The sequence below is a fragment of the Idiotropiscis lumnitzeri genome, chromosome 12 (assembly GCF_059441095.1).
Source record: "Idiotropiscis lumnitzeri isolate Australia: NSW breed Sydney's pygmy pipehorse chromosome 12, RoL_Ilum_1.0, whole genome shotgun sequence".
In the NCBI taxonomy this organism is placed as follows: domain Eukaryota; kingdom Metazoa; phylum Chordata; class Actinopteri; order Syngnathiformes; family Syngnathidae; genus Idiotropiscis; species Idiotropiscis lumnitzeri.
Genome location: NC_142402.1, coordinates 3,877,069 through 3,894,502, shown reverse-complemented (window position 1 = coordinate 3,894,502; position 17,434 = coordinate 3,877,069). Strand labels below are relative to the sequence as shown.

General features: G+C 43.2%; 9 non-coding genes across 9 annotated transcripts; all 9 read left to right on the top strand.

Annotated features, from left to right (window-relative positions):
• The first annotated feature begins 2,324 nt into the window (after positions 1-2,324).
• On the top strand, positions 2,325-2,437 carry trnal-uaa (transfer RNA leucine (anticodon UAA)). The gene is made up of 2 exons: positions 2,325-2,362; positions 2,392-2,437. It is a non-coding gene; the product is annotated as a tRNA-Leu (tRNA).
• Positions 2,438-5,462: 3,025 nt separating this feature from the next.
• Positions 5,463-5,575, top strand: trnal-uaa (transfer RNA leucine (anticodon UAA)). The gene is made up of 2 exons: positions 5,463-5,500; positions 5,530-5,575. It is a non-coding gene; the product is annotated as a tRNA-Leu (tRNA).
• Positions 5,576-6,246: 671 nt separating this feature from the next.
• trnal-caa (transfer RNA leucine (anticodon CAA)) lies at positions 6,247-6,358 on the top strand. Its single transcript has 2 exons — positions 6,247-6,284; positions 6,313-6,358. It is a non-coding gene; the product is annotated as a tRNA-Leu (tRNA).
• A 672-nt stretch (positions 6,359-7,030) lies between these two features.
• On the top strand, positions 7,031-7,143 carry trnal-uaa (transfer RNA leucine (anticodon UAA)). The gene is made up of 2 exons: positions 7,031-7,068; positions 7,098-7,143. It is a non-coding gene; the product is annotated as a tRNA-Leu (tRNA).
• Positions 7,144-8,598: 1,455 nt separating this feature from the next.
• On the top strand, positions 8,599-8,711 carry trnal-uaa (transfer RNA leucine (anticodon UAA)). Its single transcript has 2 exons — positions 8,599-8,636; positions 8,666-8,711. It is a non-coding gene; the product is annotated as a tRNA-Leu (tRNA).
• Positions 8,712-13,969: 5,258 nt separating this feature from the next.
• On the top strand, positions 13,970-14,082 carry trnal-uaa (transfer RNA leucine (anticodon UAA)). Its single transcript has 2 exons — positions 13,970-14,007; positions 14,037-14,082. It is a non-coding gene; the product is annotated as a tRNA-Leu (tRNA).
• A 1,457-nt stretch (positions 14,083-15,539) lies between these two features.
• Positions 15,540-15,652, top strand: trnal-uaa (transfer RNA leucine (anticodon UAA)). The gene is made up of 2 exons: positions 15,540-15,577; positions 15,607-15,652. It is a non-coding gene; the product is annotated as a tRNA-Leu (tRNA).
• Positions 15,653-16,323: 671 nt separating this feature from the next.
• Positions 16,324-16,435, top strand: trnal-caa (transfer RNA leucine (anticodon CAA)). The gene is made up of 2 exons: positions 16,324-16,361; positions 16,390-16,435. It is a non-coding gene; the product is annotated as a tRNA-Leu (tRNA).
• A 672-nt stretch (positions 16,436-17,107) lies between these two features.
• On the top strand, positions 17,108-17,220 carry trnal-caa (transfer RNA leucine (anticodon CAA)). The gene is made up of 2 exons: positions 17,108-17,145; positions 17,175-17,220. It is a non-coding gene; the product is annotated as a tRNA-Leu (tRNA).
• The last annotated feature ends 214 nt before the right edge of the window (positions 17,221-17,434 follow it).

Genomic DNA, 17,434 nt, shown 5'->3' with positions numbered 1-17,434 from the left:
GACTCAAGGTGTAATTTTCCAATGGTAAATGGAGGCTTCTGGTCTCCAAATGGAGGTGTGGGTTCAAGTCCCACTCCTGACAAATACTATTGTTTGAATTTAAGGGGATCATCTTGGCTGTTGGGATGGCTTTTTGGGGACAACTCAGTGGAAGGTTTGAGTCGCACTGTGGACCATAGAAAAAAAAGACAAAATATAGAAGATACATCAATTTGGCAGTTTGCCGTAGTATAATTTGTATATTCAACCAACAATGAAGACCATCCCAAATTGAGTGGCAGGATGGTCGAGTGGTCTAAGTCGCTGGACTTAGGACGATCCCCTTCCTCTGAGCGGTTCGGCCTTCTGGTCTTTGAATGGACCCGTGGGTTCAAATCCCACTCCGGACAAGTTCTTTCATGTGATGTTTTGGGTACTGTGTTGGCTGTGCGACAGTTTCTTCAATATTGATCAGTTCCATGTTTGTGTACCATAATAACAAGTACAAAATATATCAAATTCGAGTGTTTGGCATTGCGCCGTCTTTTAGCTTTCAATCCAACAAACAGTTAAGACATTAAACCAAAAACTGTCAGGACGGTTGAGTTGGCTCAGGCCCCAGTCACAAGGTGTAATTCTTTCCATGGTGAATTTGGGCTTCTGGGCTCAAGATTGGACGACTGTCACGAGGATAATTTATATAAAGTGCAAATCCTTCAATACTCCGTGGTACATTTTTAAACCACCCACATGTGAAGAGGACAATCAACACCTTGTCAGGATGGCCGAGCGGTCTGAGGCGCCAGACTCAAGGCGTTCATCTTCCAATAGTAAATTGGGGCTTCTGGTCTCCGGATGGAGGCGTGGGTTCAAATCCCACTCCTGACAAATTCTTTTGTTTGAATTTAAGGGGATCATCTTGGCTGTTTGGAAGGTTTTTTGGGGACAACTCAGTGGAAGGTTTGAGTCGCACTGTGGACCATAGAAAAAAATGAAAAAATATAGAAGATGCATCTATTTGGCAGTTTGTCGTAGGATAATTTGTATATTCAACCCACAATGAAGACCATCCCAAATTGAATGTAAGCCTGGTCGTGTGGTCTAAGGTGGCAGACTTAGTACGCATCCCTTTTTCTGAGGAATTAGGCCTTCTGGTCTCCGAATGGAACCATGGGTTCAAATCCCACTCCGGACAAGTTCGCTCATTTGATGTTTTGGGAACTGAGTTGGCTGTGTGACAGTTTCTTCAAGATTGATCAGTTCCACGTTTGTGTACCACAGTAACAAGGACAAAATATATTTGAAAGAAAGTGCTTGGCATTGCACCCCCTTTTAGGTTTCAATCCAACAAATAGTAAAGACATTTAACCAAAAACCGTCAGGACGGCTGAGTTGGCTCAGGCCCCAGTCACAAGGTGTAATTCTTTCCATGGTGAATATGGGCTTCTGGGCTCAAGATTGGTCTGTCGTCACGAGGATAATTTATACAAAATGCAAGTCCTTCAGTACTCCGTGGTACATTTTTAAACCACCCACATGTAAAGAGGATCATGAACATCTTGTCAGGATGGCCGAGCGGTCTTAGGCGCCAGACTCAAGGTGTAATCTTGCAATGGTAAATAGGGTCTTCTGGTCTCCAAATGGAGGCGTGGGTTCATGTCCCACTCCTGACAAATACTTTTGTTTGAATTTAAGGGGATCATCTTGGCTGTTGGGATGGCTTTTTGGGGACAACTCAGTGGAAGGTTTGAGTCGCACTGTGGACCATAGAAAAAAAAGACAAAATATAGAAGATACATCAATTTGGCAGTTTGCCGTAGTATAATTTGTATATTCAACCAACAATGAAGACCATCCCAAATTGAGTGGCAGGATGGTCGAGTGGTCTAAGTCGCTGGACTTAGGACGATCCCCTTCCTCTGAGCGGTTCGGCCTTCTGGTCTTTGAATGGACCCGTGGGTTCAAATCCCACTCCGGACAAGTTCTTTCATGTGATGTTTTGGGTACTGTGTTGGCTGTGCGACAGTTTCTTCAATATTGATCAGTTCCATGTTTGTGTACCATAATAACAAGTACAAAATATATAAAATTCGAGTGTTTGGCATTGCGCCGTCTTTTAGCTTTCAATCCAACAAACAGTTAAGACATTAAACCAAAAACTGTCAGGACGGTTGAGTTGGCTCAGGCCCCAGTCACAAGGTGTAATTCTTTCCATGGTGAATTGGGGCTTCTGGGCTCAAGATTGGACGACTGTCACGAGGATAATTTATATAAAGTGCAAGTCCTTCAATACTCCGTGGTACATTTTTAAACCACCCACATGTGAAGAGCATAATCAACACCTTGTCAGGATGGCCGAGCGGTCTAAGGCGCCAGACTTAAGGTGTTAATATTCCAATATTAAATTGGGGCTTCTGGTCTCCAGATGGAGGCGTGGGTTCAAGTCCCACTCCTGACAAATACTTTAGTTTGAATTTCAGGGGATCATCTTGGCTGTTGGGATGGCTTTTTGGGGACAACTCAGTGGAAGGTTTGAGTCGCACTGTGGACCATAGAAAAAAAGACAAAATATAGAAGATAAATCTATTTGGCAGTTTGCCGAAGTATAATTTGTATATTCAACCAACAATAAAGACCAACTCCCATTGACTGCCAGGTTTCCCGAGTGGTCTAAGTCGCCAGACTCAAGACGTACTCTTTTCTCTGAGGAATTAGGCCTTCTGGTCTTTGAATGGACCCGTGGGTTCAAATCCCACTCCGAACAAGTTCTTTCATGTGATGTTTTGGGTACTGTGTTGGCTGTGCGACAGTTTCTTCAATATTGATCAGTTCCATGTTTGTGTACCATAATAACAAGTACAAAATATATAAAATTCGAGTGCTTGGCATTGCGCCGTCTTCTAGCTTTCAATCCAACAAACAGTTAAGACATTAAACCAAAAACTGTCAGGACGGCTGAGTTGGCTCAGGCCCCAGTCACAAGGTGTAATTCTTTCCATGGTGAATTGGGGCTTCTGGGCTCAAGATTGGTCTATCGTCACAAGGATAATTTATACAAAATGCAAGTCCTTCAGTACTCTGTGGTACATTTTTAAACCACCCACATGTAACAAGGCTCATCAACATCTTGTCAGGATGGCCGAGCGGTCTAAGGCGCCAGACTCAAGGTGTAATCTTCCAATGGTAAATGGAGGCTTCTGGTCTCCAAATGGAGGTGTGGGTTCAAGTCCCACTCCTGACAAATACTATTGTTTGAATTTAAGGGGATCATCTTGGCTGTTGGGATGGCTTTTTGGGGACAACTCAGTGGAAGGTTTGAGTCGCACTGTGGACCATAGAAAAAAAAGACAAAATATAGAAGATACATCAATTTGGCAGTTTGCCGTAGTATAATTTGTATATTCAACCAACAATGAAGACCATCCCAAATTGAGTGGCAGGATGGTCGAGTGGTCTAAGTCGCTGGACTTAGGACGATCCCCTTCCTCTGAGCGGTTCGGCCTTCTGGTCTTTGAATGGACCCGTGGGTTCAAATCCCACTCCGGACAAGTTCTTTCATGTGATGTTTTGGGTACTGTGTTGGCTGTGCGACAGTTTCTTCAATATTGATCAGTTCCATGTTTGTGTACCATAATAACAAGTACAAAATATATAAAATTCGAGTGTTTGGCATTGCGCCGTCTTTTAGCTTTCAATCCAACAAACAGTTAAGACATTAAACCAAAAACTGTCAGGACGGTTGAGTTGGCTCAGGCCCCAGTCACAAGGTGTAATTCTTTCCATGGTGAATTTGGGCTTCTGGGCTCAAGATTGGACGACTGTCACGAGGATTATTTATATAAAGTGCAAATCCTTCAATACTCCGTGGTACATTTTTAAACCACCCACATGTGAAGAGGACAATCAACACCTTGTCAGGATGGCCGAGCGGTCTGAGGCGCCAGACTCAAGGCGTTCATCTTCCAATAGTAAATTGGGGCTTCTGGTCTCCGGATGGAGGCGTGGGTTCAAATCCCACTCCTGACAAATTCTTTTGTTTGAATTTAAGGGGATCATCTTGGCTGTTTGGAAGGTTTTTTGGGGACAACTCAGTGGAAGGTTTGAGTCGCACTGTGGACCATAGAAAAAAATGAAAAAATATAGAAGATGCATCTATTTGGCAGTTTGTCGTAGGATAATTTGTATATTCAACCCACAATGAAGACCATCCCAAATTGAATGTAAGCCTGGTCGTGTGGTCTAAGGTGGCAGACTTAGTACGCATCCCTTTTTCTGAGGAATTAGGCCTTCTGGTCTCCGAATGGAACCATGGGTTCAAATCCCACTCCGGACAAGTTCGCTCATTTGATGTTTTGGGAACTGAGTTGGCTGTGTGACAGTTTCTTCAAGATTGATCAGTTCCACGTTTGTGTACCACAGTAACAAGGACAAAATATATTTGAAAGAAAGTGCTTGACATTGCACCCCCTTTTAGGTTTCAATCCAACAAATAGTAAAGACATTTAACCAAAAACCGTCAGGACGGCTGAGTTGGCTCAGGCCCCAGTCACAAGGTGTAATTCTTTCCATGGTGAATATGGGCTTCTGGGCTCAAGATTGGTCTGTCGTCACGAGGATAATTTATACAAAATGCAAGTCCTTCAGTACTCCGTGGTACATTTTTAAACCACCCACATGTAAAGAGGATCATGAACATCTTGTCAGGATGGCCGAGCGGTCTTAGGCGCCAGACTCAAGGTGTAATCTTGCAATGGTAAATAGGGTCTTCTGGTCTCCAAATGGAGGCGTGGGTTCATGTCCCACTCCTGACAAATACTTTTGTTTGAATTTAAGGGGATCATCTTGGCTGTTGGGATGGCTTTTTGGGGACAACTCAGTGGAAGGTTTGAGTCGCACTGTGGACCATAGAAAAAAAAGACAAAATATAGAAGATACATCAATTTGGCAGTTTGCCGTAGTATAATTTGTATATTCAACCAACAATGAAGACCATCCCAAATTGAATGGCAGGATGGTCGAGTGGTCTAAGTCGCTGGACTTAGGACGATCCCCTTCCTCTGAGCGGTTCGGCCTTCTGGTCTTTGAATGGACCCGTGGGTTCAAATCCCACTCCGGACAAGTTCTTTCATGTGATGTTTTGGGTACTGTGTTGGCTGTGCGACAGTTTCTTCAATATTGATCAGTTCCATGTTTGTGTACCATAATAACAAGTACAAAATATATAAAATTCGAGTGTTTGGCATTGCGCCGTCTTTTAGCTTTCAATCCAACAAACAGTTAAGACATTAAACCAAAAACTGTCAGGACGGTTGAGTTGGCTCAGGCCCCAGTCACAAGGTGTAATTCTTTCCATGGTGAATTGGGGCTTCTGGGCTCAAGATTGGACGACTGTCACGAGGATAATTTATATAAAGTGCAAGTCCTTCAATACTCCGTGGTACATTTTTAAACCACCCACATGTGAAGAGCATAATCAACACCTTGTCAGGATGGCCGAGCGGTCTAAGGCGCCAGACTTAAGGTGTTAATCTTCCAATATTAAATTGGGGCTTCTGGTCTTCAGATGGAGGTGTGGGTTCAAGTCCCACTCCTGACAAATACTTTAGTTTGAATTTCAGGGGATCATCTTGGCTGTTGGGATGGCTTTTTGGGGACAACTCAGTGGAAGGTTTGAGTCGCACTGTGGACCATAGAAAAAAAGACAAAATATAGAAGATACATCTATTTGGCAGTTTGCCGAAGTATAATTTGTATATTCAACCAACAATAAAGACCAACTCCCATTGACTGCCAGGTTTCCCGAGTGGTCTAAGTCGCCAGACTCAAGACGTACTCTTTTCTCTGAGGAATTAGGCCTTCTGGTCTTTGAATGGACCCGTGGGTTCAAATCCCACTCCGAACAAGTTCTTTCATGTGATGTTTTGGGTACTGTGTTGGCTGTGCGACAGTTTCTTCAATATTGATCAGTTCCATGTTTGTGTACCATAATAACAAGTACAAAATATATAAAATTCGAGTGCTTGGCATTGCGCCGTCTTCTAGCTTTCAATCCAACAAACAGTTAAGACATTAAACCAAAAACTGTCAGGACGGCTGAGTTGGCTCAGGCCCCAGTCACAAGGTGTAATTCTTTCCATGGTGAATTGGGGCTTCTGGGCTCAAGATTGGTCTATCGTCACAAGGATAATTTATACAAAATGCAAGTCCTTCAGTACTCTGTGGTACATTTTTAAACCACCCACATGTAACGAGGCTCATCAACATCTTGTCAGGATGGCCGAGCGGTCTAAGGCGCCAGACTCAAGGTGTAATCTTCCAATGGTAAATGGAGGCTTCTGGTCTCCAAATGGAGGCGTGGGTTCAAGTCCCACTCCTGACAAATACTATTGTTTGAATTTAAGGGGATCATCTTGGCTGTTGGGATGGCTTTTTGGGGACAACTCAGTGGAAGGTTTGAGTCGCACTGTGGACCATAGAAAAAAAAGACAAAATATAGAAGATACATCAATTTGGCAGTTTGTTGTAGTATAATTTGTATATTCAACCAACAATGAAGACCATCCCAAAATGAGTGGCAGGATGGTCGAGTGGTCTAAGTCGCTGGACTTAGGACGATCCCCTTCCTCTGAGCGGTTAGGCCTTCTGGTCTTTGAATGGACCCGTGGGTTCTAATCCCACTCCGGACAAGTTCTTTCATGTGATGTTTTGGGTACTGTGTTGGCTGTGCGACAGTTTCTTCAATATTGATCAGTTCCATGTTTGTGTACCATAATAACAAGTACAAAATATATAAAATTCGAGTGTTTGGCATTGCGCCGTCTTTTAGCTTTCAATCCAACAAACAGTTAAGACATTAAACCAAAAACTGTCAGGACGGTTGAGTTGGCTCAGGCCCCAGTCACAAGGTGTAATTCTTTCCATGGTGAATTGGGGCTTCTGGGCTCAAGATTGGACGACTGTCACAAGGATAATTTATATGCAGTGCAAGTCCTTCAATACTCCGTGGTACATTTTTAAACCACCCACATGTGAAGAGCATAATCAACACCTTGTCAGGATGGCCGAGCGGTCTAAGGCGCCAGACTTAAGGTGTTAATCTTCCAATATTAAATTGGGGCTTTTGGTCTCCAGATGGAGGTGTGGGTTCAAGTCCCACTCCTGACAAATACTTTAGTTTGAATTTCAGGGGATCATCTTGGCTGTTGGGATGGCTTTTTCGGGACAACTCAGTGGAAGGTTTGAGTCGCACTGTGGACCATAGAAAAAAAGACAAAATATAGAAGATACATCTATTTGGCAGTTTGCCGAAGTATAATTTGTATATTCAACCAACAATAAAGACCAACTCCCATTGACTGCCAGGTTTCCCGAGTGGTCTGAGTCGCCAGACTCAAGACGTACTCTTTTCTCTGAGGAATTAGGCCTTCTGGTCTTTGAATGGACCCGTGGGTTCAAATCCCACTCCGGACAAGTTCTTTCATGTGATGTTTTGGGTACTGTGTTGGCTGTGCGACAGTTTCTTCAATATTGATCAGTTCCATGTTTGTGTACCATAATAACAAGTACAAAATATATAAAATTCGAGTGTTTGGCATTGCGCCGTCTTTTAGCTTTCAATCCAACAAACAGTTAAGACATTAAACCAAAAACTGACAGAACGGTTGAGTTGGCTCAGGCCCCAGTCACAAGGTGTAATTCTTTCCATGGTGAATTGGGGCTTCTGGGCTCAAGATTGGACGACTGTCATGAGGATAATTTATATAAAGTGCAAGTCCTTCAATACTCCGTGGTACATTTTTAAACCACCCACATGTGAAGAGCATAATCAACACCTTGTCAGGATGGCCTAGCGCTCTAAGGCGCCAGACTTAAGGTGTTTATCTTCCAATATTAAATTGGGGCTTCTGGTCTCCAGATGGAGGCGTGGGTTCAAGTCCCACTCCCGACAAATACTTTAGTTTGAATTTCAGGGGATCATCTTGGCTGTTGGGATGGCTTTTTGGGGACAACTCAGTGGAAGGTTTGAGTAGCACTGTGGACCATAGAAAAAAAGACAAAATATAGAAGATACATCTATTTGGCAGTTTGCCGAAGTATAATTTGTATATTCAACCAACAATAAAGACCAACTCCCATTGACTGCCAGGTTTCCCGAGTGGTCTAAGTCGCCAGACTCAAGACGTACTCTATTCTCTGAGGAATTAGGCCTTCTGGTCTTTGAATGGACCCGTGGGTTCAAATCCCACTCCGAACAAGTTCTTTCATGTGATGTTTTGGGTACTGTGTTGGCTGTGCGACAGTTTCTTCAATATTGATCAGTTCCATGTTTGTGTACCATAATAAGAAGTACAAAATATATAAAATTCGAGTGCTTGGCATTGCGCCGTCTTCGAGCTTTCAATCCAACAAACAGTTAAGACATTAAACCAAAAACTGTCAGGACGGCTGAGTTGGCTCAGGCCCCAGTCACAAGGTGTAATTCTTTCCATGGTGAATTGGGGCTTCTGGGCTCAAGATTGGTCTATCGTCACAAGGATAATTTATACAAAATGCAAGTCCTTCAGTACTCTGTGGTACATTTTTAAACCACCCACATGTAACGGGGCTCATCAACATCTTGTCAGGATGGCCGAGCGGTCTAAGGCGCCAGACTTAAGGTGTTTATCTTCCAATATTAAATTGGGGCTTCTGGTCTCCAGATGGAGGCGTGGGTTCAAGTCCCACTCCCGACAAATACTTTAGTTTGAATTTCAGGGGATCATCTTGGCTGTTGGGATGGCTTTTTGGGGACAACTCAGTGGAAGGTTTGAGTCGCACTGTGGACCATAGAAAAAAAAAGAAAAAATATAGAAGATGCATCTATTTGGCAGTTTGTCGTAGTATAATTTGTATATTCAACCTACAATGAAGACCATCCCCAGTTGAGTGTCAGGATGGTCGAGTGGTCTAAGGTGCCAGACTTATTACGTATCACTTTTTCTGAGGAATGAGGCCTTCTGGTCTCGGAATGGAGCCATGGGTCCAAATCCCACTCCGGACAAGTTCTCTCATTGGATGTTTTGGGTACTGAGTTGGCTGTGTGACAGTTTCTTCAAGATTTATCAGTTCCACGTTTGTGTACCACAGTAACAAGGACAAAATATATGAAAAAAAAACTGCTTAGCATTGCGCCCTCTTTCAGGTTTCAATCCAACAAACAGTTAAGACATTTAACAAAAAACTGTCAGCACGGCTGAGTTGGCTCAGGCCCCAGTCACAAGGTGTAATTCTTTCCATGATGAATTGGGGCTTCTGGGATCAAGATTGGACCACTGTCACGAGGATAATTTATATAAAATGCAAGTCCTTCAATACTCCGTGGTACATTTTTAAACCACCCACATGTAAAGAGGATATTAAACCCCTTGTCTGGATGGCCGAGCGGTCTAAGGCTCCAGACTCAAGGTGTTAATCTGCCAATATTAAATTGGGGCTTCTGGTCTCCGCATGGAGGCGTGGGTTCAAATCCCACTCCTGACAAATTCTTTTGTTTGAATTTAAGGGGATCATCTTGGCTGTTTGGAAGGTTTTTTGGGGACAACTCAGTGGAAGGTTTGAGTCGCACTGTGGACCATAGAAAAAAAGACAAAATCTAGAAGATACATCTATTTGGCAGTTTGCCGAAGTATAATTTGTATATTCAACCAACAATGAAGACCATCGCAAATTGAGTGGCAGGATGGTCAAGTGGTCTAAGTCGCCAGACGTAGGACGTGCCCCTTTCTTTGAGGAATTAGGCCTTCTGGTCTTTGAATGGACCCATGGGTTCAAATTGCACTCCGGACAAGTTCTTTCATGTGATGTTTTGGGTACTGTGTTGGCTGTGCGACAGTTTCTTCAATATTGATCAGTTCCATGTTTGTGTACCATCATGACAAGTACAAAATATATAAAATTCAAGTGCTTGGCATTGCGCTGTCTTTTAGCTTTCAATCCAACAAACAGTTAAAACATTAAACCAAAAACTGTCAGGACGGTTGAGTTGGCTCAGGCCCCAGTCACAAGGTGTAATTCTTTCCATGGTGAATTTGGGCTGCTGGGCTCAAGATTGGACGACTGTCACGAGGATAATTTATATAAAGTGCAAGTCCTTCTGGTCTCTGGATGGAGGCGTGGGTTCAAATCCCACTCCTGACAAATTCTTTTGTTTGAATTTAAGGGGATCATCTTGGCTGTTTGGAAGGTTTTTTGGGGACAACTCAGTGGAAGGTTTGAGTCGCACTGTGGACCATAGAAAAAAAAAGAAAAAATATAGAAGATGCATCTATTTGGCAGTTTGTCGTAGGATAATTTGTATATTCAACCTACAATGAAGACCATCTCAAATTGAATGACAGCCTGGTCGTGTGGTCTAAAGTGGCAGACTTAGTACGCATCCCTTTTTCAGAGGAATTAGTCCTTCTGGTCTCCGAATGGAACCATGGGTTCAAATCCCACTCCGGACAAGTTCGCTCATTGGATGTTTTGGGAACTGAGTTGGCTGTGTGACAGTTTCTTCAAGATTGATCAGTTCCACGTTTGTGTACCACAGTAACAAGAACAAAATATATTTGAAAAAAAGTGCTTGGCATTGCACCCCCTTTTAGGTTTCAATCCAACAAACACTAAAGAAATTTAACCAAAAACCGTCAGGACGGCTGAGTTGGCTCAGGCCCCAGTCACAAGGTGTAATTCTTTCCATGGTGAATATGGGCTTCTGGGCCCAAGATTGGTCTGTCGTCACGAGGATGATTTATACAAAATGCAAGTCCTTCAGTACTCCGTGGTACATTTTTAAACCACCCACAAGTGAAGAGGACAATCAACACCTTGTCAGGATGGCCGAGCGGTCTAAGGCGCCAGACTCAAGGCGTTAATCTTCCAATATTAAATTGGGGCTTCTGGTCTCTGGATGGAGACGTGGGTTCAAATCCCACTCCTGACAAATTCTTTTGTTTGAATTTAAGGGGATCATCTTGGCTGTTTGGAAGGTTTTTTGGGGACAACTCAGTGGAAGGTTTGAGTCGCACTGTGGACCATAGAAAAAAAGACAAAATATAGAAGATAAATCTATTTGGCAGTTTGCCGAAGTATAATTTGTATATTCAACCAACAATAAAGACCAACTCCCATTGACTGCCAGGTTTCCCGAGTGGTCTAAGTCGCCAGACTCAAGACGTACTCTTTTCTCTGAGGAATTAGGCCTTCTGGTCTTTGAATGGACCCGTGGGTTCAAATCCCACTCCGAACAAGTTCTTTCATGTGATGTTTTGGGTACTGTGTTGGCTGTGCGACAGTTTCTTCAATATTGATCAGTTCCATGTTTGTGTACCATCATAACAAGTACAAAATATATAAAATTCAAGTGCTTGGCATTGCGCCGTCTTTTAGCTTTCAATCCAACAAACAGTTAAGACATTAAACCAAAAACTGTCAGGACGGTTGAGTTGGCTCAGGCCCCAGTCACAAGGTGTAATTCTTTCCATGGTGAATTTGGGCTTCTGGGCTCAAGATTGGACGACTGTCACGAGGATAATTTATATAAAGTGCAAGTCCTTCAATACTCCGTGGTACATTTTTAAACCACCCACATGTGAAGAGGACAATCAACACCTTGTCAGGATGGCCGAGCGGTCTAAGGCGCCAGACTCAAGGCATTAATCTTCCAATATTAAATTGGGGCTTCTGCTCTCTGGATGGAGGCGTGGGTTCAAATCCCACTCCGGACAAATTCTCTTGTTTGAATTTAAGGGGATCATCTTGGCTGTTTGGAAGGTTTTTTGGGGACAACTCAGTGGAAGGTTTGAGTCGCACTGTGGACCATAGAAAAAAATGAAAAAATATAGAAGATGCATCTATTTGGCAGTTTGTCGTAGGATAATTTGTATATTCAATCTACAATGAAGACCATCCCAAATTTAATGTAAGCCTGGTCGTGTGGTCTAAGGTGGCAGACTTAGTAAGCATCCCTTTTTCTGAGGAATTAGGCCTTCTGGTCTCCGAATGGAACCATGGGTTAAAATCCCACTCCGGACAAGTTCGCTCATTTGATGTTTTGGGAACTGAGTTGGCTGTGTGACAGTTTCTTCAAGATTGATCAGTTACACGTTTGTGTACCACAGTAACAAGGACAAAATATATTTGAAAAAAAGTGCTTGGCATTGCACCCCCTTTTAGGTTTCAATCCAACAAACAGTAAAGACATTTAACCAAAAACCGTCAGGACGTCTGAGTTGGCTCAGGCCCCAGTCACAAGGTGTAATTGTTTCCATGGTGAATATGGGCTTCTGGGCTCAAGATTGGTCTATCGTCACAAGGATAATTTATACAAAATGCAAGTCCTTCAGTACTCTGTGGTACATTTTTAAACCACCCACATGTAACGAGGCTCACCAACATCTTGTCAGGATGGCCGAGCGGTCTAAGGCGCCAGACTCAAGGTGTAATCTTCCAATGGTAAATGGAGGCTTCTGGTCTCCAAATGGAGGCGTGGGTTCAACTCCCACTCCTGACAAATACTATTGTTTGAATTTAAGGGGATCATCTTGGCTGTTGGGATGGCTTTTTGGGGACAACTCAGTGGAAGGTTTGAGTCGCACTGTGGACCATAGAAAAAAAAGACAAAATATAGAAGATACATCAATTTGGCAGTTTGCCGTAGTATAATTTGTATATTCAACCAACAATGAAGACCATCCCAAATTGTGTGGCAGGATGGTCGAGTGGTCTAAGTCGCTGGACTTAGGACGATCCCCTTCCACTGAGCGGTTAGGCCTTCTGGTCTTTGAATGGACCCGTGGGTTCAAATCCCACTCCGGACAAGTTCTTTCATGTGATGTTTTGGGTACTGTGTTGGCTGTGCGACAGTTTCTTCAATATTGATCAGTTCCATGTTTGTGTACCATAATAACAAGTACAAAATATATAAAATTCGAGTGTTTGGCATTGCGCCGTCTTTTAGCTTTCAATCCAACAAACAGTTAAGACATTAAACCAAAAACTGTCAGGACGGTTGAGTTGGCTCAGGCCCCAGTCACAAGGGGTAAATTCTTTCCATGGTGAATTGGGGCTTCTGGGCTCAAGATTGGTCTGTCGTCACGAGGATAATTTATACAAAATGCAAGTCCTTCAGTACTCCGTGGTACATTTTTAGACCACCCACATGTAAAGAGGATCGTGAACATCTTGTCAGGATGGCCGAGCGGTCTAAGGCGCCAGACTCAAGGTGTAATCTTGCAATGGTAAATAGGGTCTTCTGGTCTCCAAATGGAGGCGTGGGTTCATGTCTCACTCCTGACAAATACTTTTGTTTGAATTTAAGGGGATCATCTTGGCTGTTGGGATGGCTTTTTGGGGACAACTCAGTGGAAGGTTTGAGTCGCACTGTGGACCATAGAAAAAAAAGACAAAATATAGAAGATACATCAATTTGGCAGTTTGCCGTAGTATAATTTGTATATTCAACAAACAATGAAGACCATCCCAAATTGAGTGGCAGGATGGTCGAGCGGTCTAAGTCGCTGGACTTAGGACGATCCCCTTCCTCTGAGCGGTTAGGCCTTCTGGTCTTTGAATGGACCCGTGGGTTCAAATCCCACTCCGGACAAGTTCTTTCATGTGATATTTTGGGTACTGTGTTGGCTGTGCGACAGTTTCTTCGATATTGATCAGTTCCATGTTTGTGTACCATCATAACAAGTACAAAATATATAAAATTCGAGTGTTTGGCATTGCGCCGTCTTTTAGCTTTCAATCCAACAAACAGTTAAGACATTAAACCAAAAACTGTCAGGACGGTTGAGTTGGCTCAGGCCCCAGTCACAAGGGGTAAATTCTTTCCATGGTGAATTGGGGCTTCTGGGCTCAAGATTGGACGACTGTCACGAGGATAATTTATATAAAGTGCAAGTCCTTCAATACTCCGTGGTCCATTTTTAAACCGCCCACATGTGAAGAGCATAATCGACACCTTGTCAGGATGGCCGAGCGGTCTAAGGCGCCAGACTTAAGGTGTTAATCTTCCAATATTAAATTGGGACTTCTGGTCTCCGGATGGAGGCGTGGGTTCAAATCCCACTCCTGACAAATACTTTAGTTTGAATTTCAGGGGATCATCTTGGCTGTTGGGATGGCTTTTTGGGGACAACTCAGTGGAAGGTTTGAGTCGCACTGTGGACCATAGAAAAAAAGACAAAATATAGAAGATACATCTATTTGGCAGTTTGCCGAAGTATAATTTGTATATTCAACCAACAATAAAGACCAACTCCCATTGACTGTCAGGTTTCCCGAGTGGTCTAAGTCGCCAGACTCAAGACGTTCTCTTTTCTCTGAGGAATTTGGCCTTCTGGTCTTTGAATGATCCCGTGGGTTCAAATCCCACTCCGAACAAGTTCTTTCATGTGATGTTTTGGGTACTGTGTTGGCTGTGCGACAGTTTCTTCAATATTGATCAGTTCCATGTTTGTGTACCATAATAACAAGTACAAAATATATAAAATTCAAGTGCTTGGCATTGCGCCGTCTTTTAGCTTTCAATCCAACAAACAGTTAAGACATTAAACCAAAAACTGTCAGGACGGTTGAGTTGGCTCAGGCCCCAGTCACAAGGTGTAATTCTTTCCATGGTGAATTTGGGCTTCTGGGCTCAAGATTGGACGACTGTCACGAGGATAATTTATATAAAGTGCAAATCCTTCAATACTCCGTGGTACATTTTTAAACCACCCACATGTGAAGAGGACAATCAACACCTTGTCAGGATGGCCGAGCGGTCTGAGCCGCCAGACTCAAGGCGTTCATCTTCCAATAGTAAATTGGGGCTTCTGGTCTCCGGATGGAGGCGTGGGTTCAAATCCCACTCCTGACAAATTCTTTTGTTTGAATTTAAGGGGTTCATCTTGGCTGTTTGGAAGGTTTTTTGGGGACAACTCAGTGGAAGGTTTGAGTCGCACTGTGGACCATAGAAAAAAATGAAAAAATATAGAAGATGCATCTATTTGGCAGTTTGTCGTAGGATAATTTGTATATTCAACCCACAATGAAGACCATCCCAGATTGAATGTAAGCATGGTCGTGTGGTCTAAGGTGGCAGACTTAGTACGCATCCCTTATTCTGAGGAATTAGGCCTTCTGGTCTCCGAATGGAACCATGGGTTCAAATCCCACTCCGGACAAGTTCGCTCATTTGATGTTTTGGGAACTGAGTTGGCTGTGTGACAGTTTCTTCAAGATTGATCAGTTCCACGTTTGTGTACCACAGTAACAAGGACAAAATATATTTGAAAGAAAGTGCTTGGCATTGCACCCCCTTTTAGGTTTCAATCCAACAAACAGTGAAGACATTTAGCCAAAAACCGTCAGGACGGTTGAGTTGGCTCAGGCCCCAGTCACAAGGTGTAATTCTTTCCATGGTGAATTGGGGCTTCTGGGCTCAAGATTGGACGACTGTCACGAGGATAATTTATATAAAGTGCAAGTCCTTCAATACTCCGTGGTAAATTTTTAAACCACCCACATGTGAAGAGCATAATCAACACCTTGTCAGGATGGCCGAGCGGTCTAAGGCGCCAGACTTAAGGTGTTAATCTTCCAATATTAAATTGGGGCTTCTGGTCTCCAGATGGAGGCGTGGGTTCAAGTCCCACTCCTGACAAATACTTTAGTTTGAATTTCAGGGGATCTTCTTGGCTGTTGGGATGGCTTTTTGGGGACAACTCAGTGGAAGGTTTGAGTCGCACTGTGGACCATAGAAAAAAAGACAAAATATAGAAGATACATCTATTTGGCAGTTTGCCGAAGTATAATTTGTATATTCAACCAACAATAAAGACCAACTCCCATTGACTGCCAGGTTTCCCGAGTGGTCTAAGTCGCCAGACTCAAGACGTACTCTTTTCTCTGAGGAATTAGGCCTTCTGGTCTTTGAATGGACCCGTGGGTTCAAATCCCACTCCGAACAAGTTCTTTCATGTGATGTTTTGGGTACTGTGTTGGCTGTGCGACAGTTTCTTCAATATTGATCAGTTCCATGTTTGTGTACCATAATAACAAGTACAAAATATATAAAATTCGAGTGCTTGGCATTGCGCCGTCTTCTAGCTTTCAATCCAACAAACAGTTAAGACATTAAACCAAAAACTGTCAGGACGGCTGAGTTGGCTCAGGCCCCAGTCACAAGGTGTAATTCTTTCCATGGTGAATTGGGGCTTCTGGGCTCAAGATTGGTCTATCGTCACAAGGATAATTTATACAAAATGCAAGTCCTTCAGTACTCTGTGGTACATTTTTAAACCACCCACATGTAACGAGGCTCATCAACATCTTGTCAGGATGGCCGAGTGGTCTAAGGCGCCAGACTCAAGGTGTAATCTTCCAATGGTAAATGGAGGCTTCTGGTCTCCAAATGGAGGCGTGGGTTCAAGTCCCACTCCTGACAAATACTATTGTTTGAATTTAAGGGGATCATCTTGGCTGTTGGGATGGCTTTTTGGGGACAACTCAGTGGAAGGTTTGAGTCGCACTGTGGACCATAGAAAAAAAAGACAAAATATAGAAGATACATCAATTTGGCAGTTTGCCGTAGTATAATTTGTATATTCAACCAACAATGAAGACCATCCCAAATTGAGTGGCAGGATGGTCGAGTGGTCTAAGTCGCTGGACTTAGGACGATCCCCTTCCTCTGAGCGGTTAGGCCTTCTGGTCTTTGAATGGACCCGTGGGTTCAAATCCCACTCCGGACAAGTTCTTTCATGTGATGTTTTGGGTACTGTGTTGGCTGTGCGACAGTTTCTTCAATATAGATCAGTTCCATGTTTGTGTACCATAATAACAAGTACAAAATATATAAAATTCGAGTGTTTGGCATTGCGCCGTCTTTTAGCTTTCAATCCAACAAACAGTTAAGACATTAAACCAAAAACTGTCAGGACGGTTGAGTTGGCTCAGTCCCCAATCACAAGGTGTAATTCTTTCCATGGTGAATTGGGGCTTCTGGGCTCAAGATTGGACGACTGTCACGAGGATAATTTATATAAAGTGCAAGTCCTTCAATACTCCGTGGTACATTTTTAAACCACCCACATGTGAAGAGGATAGTCAACACCTTGTCAGGATGGCCGAGCGGTCTAAGGCGCCAGACTCAAGGTGTTAATCTTCCAATATTAAACTGGGACTTCTGGTCTCCGGATGGAGGCGTGGGTTCAAATCCCACTCCTGACAAATACTTTAGTTTGAATTTCAGGGGATCATCTTGGCTGTTGGGATGGCTTTTTGGGGACAACTCAGTGGAAGGTTTGAGTCGCACTGTGGACCATAGAAAAAAAGAAAAAATATAGAAGATACATCTATTTGGCAGTTTGCCGAAGTATAATTTGTATATTCAACCAACAATAAAGACCAACTCCCATTGACTGCCAGGTTTCCCGAGTGGTCT